The sequence below is a fragment of the Mchenga conophoros genome, linkage group LG4 (genome assembly GCF_057382185.1).
Source record: "Mchenga conophoros isolate Kocher_MC1m ecotype Shallow Benthic linkage group LG4, M_conophoros_male_GT1.1, whole genome shotgun sequence".
NCBI classification, from domain to species: Eukaryota; Metazoa; Chordata; class Actinopteri; order Cichliformes; family Cichlidae; genus Mchenga; species Mchenga conophoros.
Window position 1 is genome coordinate 3,361,771 of NC_140529.1, and position 3,012 is coordinate 3,364,782.

At 43.2% G+C, this 3,012-nt stretch overlaps 1 protein-coding gene across 2 annotated transcripts in view; it reads right to left on the reverse strand.

Annotated features, from left to right (window-relative positions):
- Positions 1 to 2,071: 2,071 nt before the first annotated feature.
- Positions 2,072 to 3,012, reverse strand: part of LOC146575290 (protein NLRC3-like) — a 188,845-nt gene continuing 187,904 nt past the window's right edge. For both annotated transcript variants that reach the window (XM_085269937.1, XM_085269938.1), the window contains one exon: positions 2,072 to 3,012. This exon is cut by the window's right edge and continues 912 nt beyond it. The gene's annotated coding sequence lies outside the window, so the exon portion shown is untranslated.

Sequence of the window (3,012 nt, forward strand, 5' to 3'; positions counted from 1 at the left end):
TGATCTGTCACAAACAGCTGAAACGTGTCTCTCATGAGTCACATGAAGGTTTTTGACAGAAAGGACAAAAAGTAGCTGCAGTCAGTTTGTGTCATTTTTATATTTATTCATCTGGGAGAAAAATCTGAGGGACATTAAAATGTGTTTTCAACAGAGACAAGAACATGAATATAACAGAACAGGTAAATGAACATGTTTCAAGTAAACAGCTGGACTGATCAGGTCCAAACACAGAGTGATAAACTTGTCAAACAGCTGTCATATCTTTATATAGAAGCTCTTTATAAATGCTGCTCACTGCAGTCTGTTTACTAATAATGTCAAAGTGTTAGAAACACAGAAACATCAGAATGGTCTTTGTTCACAGAAACCTGTCTGGGATCCTTTGTTGTTCTTTTGATGCAGAGTTACATTATAAATATAAAGAGTTATTTCAGAGTCTCATCAGTTTTCCTGCATGTCTTTATTTAACACATCAGCAGGGCTGAAGCTCTCATGTTAAACACACACTGATCTATGGACACGTTCATGTGTTTCTAACAGAACCAGGCTGTTATCAGCCTGCACTAACATTATGTCACACACACTGAATGTAACAGTGACAGTTTACATCATCACACAATCAGCTGTGATTGTTTCACTGTCATCAAACGAGTCAACAGGAAGTAGAATCAATAGAAACCAATCATTTCCTGACAGCATGTCTGATGGAAATAAGTGCAGATTATGTATGAAGTCTAACTGCACACAGTAACTGTGTTACAATAAGGACTTAACAGCGCCCTCTGCTGGAGTGTTTCAGTACTGCGTTAACTAGAATACACCACCTCCTCCTCACACCACCTGCTACAGCTCTACTCTTCTATGACTACAGTCATCCACAGCACTGATGTGAGGTCACATGGTTCATATGTAAGGAGCACAGCTGACCTCAGGTCAGTTTAATGACTGTGAGCAGCAGCTGTGTTATTGTCACTGTGACAGGGAGACACTCTCAGACACAGCGCTCATGTCAGCTTGTTCTCATGCAGGAGGATCAGGAGCTCCATGTTTGTCTTTCTGTTTGAATCATGATGTGTTTGTGCCATCAGAGTCTGTCATGAGTACTCAGGGTTTCACAGCAGCTCTTCTGGATGCTGACGAGGACTCCAACCTCATGTTTCACCTCTCTGAGCTTCTGATGTCTGTGAACACTCGTGTTTCTTCTCTGGGCTCATCTGGACAAAAACACCTTTCTGTGTTTGGCTGCAGCCTCATTCTGACTGACAGGAAGTGTGTTATCCATGAGCTGCACTTCTGTGAGGAAGTTTCCTGCTGTGTTTCCTGTCTGTGGACAAACACGAGTGTTCCAGCTGAGGACTTGCTTCCTTCCACCTGTCCATACAGGACATCACACTGTCTGCAGCTCTGTAAATGCAGCTCCAGGTCCTTCCACGTGCTGCTCTGTATTTGTGCAGTTTGTAGTGTGTCCTGGGAAACGTAGCACACATGGTGTTCTTCTGCTGTTTCCTCCTTTCACTGAGTGTGAAACACTGACGCTGTGCTGTTGTTCACAGAGGGGAGCTGATTCTAGCTGCAGCTGGACTCTGTCATCTAACTGAATGTGTTGGTGCTGATCACGGGGCTCTGAGGGGGGAGCAGCAGGAGGACTCTGGATGCTGACGTCAGTGTATCTGTGGAAGCTCCCACAGCGTGTCTGTCATTCAATATTGTGCTGTATATTGTATCTATGCAAAGATGAACAGACTGTGTGTTCACTGGTCTCTGTGCTGCAGCTCTGATGTCATCATCACTCCCTCCTCCACCCTCAGCAGTCCCAGCATGCTGCTGTGGTGCACCCCACCCTCACTCTACACCTGAGCCACAGACCACACCCTCCACCTCAATATACACCACAGTTTTCTCTGCTGTGGAAATGAGATCAGGAGGAAATCATCATTATTATTATTTAATAAACGCTCACATTAATGTGGGCTTATTTGTTTCATATTAGAAACATTAGTTGAGTGTTTTTAGTATAAAATGGTCAAAGTCCCTCTTTTTGCTCCTCCCCTCACCTGTGGATGGGCGGTGCTGTTACCGTGGTGACAGCTTGGATGTGTTTCAGTCCTGCCTGGTTATCACTGCAGGAATCTTTCACATTTATTACAGGTAATAACTCTGATTTTTCTGTGTATTATGAACCAAATGTATCCTGATACACACAGAGATGGATGAGCAGAGGTTTTTTTTGCAGTTTATGTAGTTACTATGGACTTAATGCATACATATTATTAAAATTAGGGCTATAACAGTTGTATTGATGTATAGCAACTTGAAATGCTCCCACAAATGGCTCCACAGCATGTAAAAATATAACAAAAGCTCTGGCGGACTTGGTTCTGTGGTCAGTCTTAAAGGGTGAAGTTAAACTCTGTAATCTTCACTGTGTCACAGAGTTCAGTGAGTCCCGTTATTCACAGTATCAATCAGATCATCAGAGAACAGCTGATCAGCAATCAGTGGTGCCAACAGCGCCTCCTGTGGTGAGAGGATGCAATAATGCAATGTAGCATTTTTCCACTCAACACTTGCAGTCATGGAAACTGTCTGTTGGATCTGTGTGACGTTGCTTTCTTGGTTAGAGTTCCTCACAAATGTCCAGATGATTCTTCTAATGAGGCGTCGACCATGTTTGCAGCTCTTTGGAAGAAAACGTCGCCCTTTGCCATCCTTACTTTTCTTTGACTTCTTCAAATGCAGCTGAACTCCAGCTGGTATTTTCTTGGACTTTGCAGCTGTTTCTGGTCATCAGTTCATTCCTGCAAACCTCTGAAGCTGAACAACAATGATGCTGCATTGCTGGCTGATCCCAAAAGGTTGATTCTGTTCATCTGGACGTTTTCAGAAACGTTTGCTCACTGATCAGGTGACTTCTTCAGTCTCAGCTGACTGCAGCTTTACAAGCTTACAAACAGCACATTTGCACAATGACTGAAAGCAGCAGCACCTGATATATATGATACTAATATA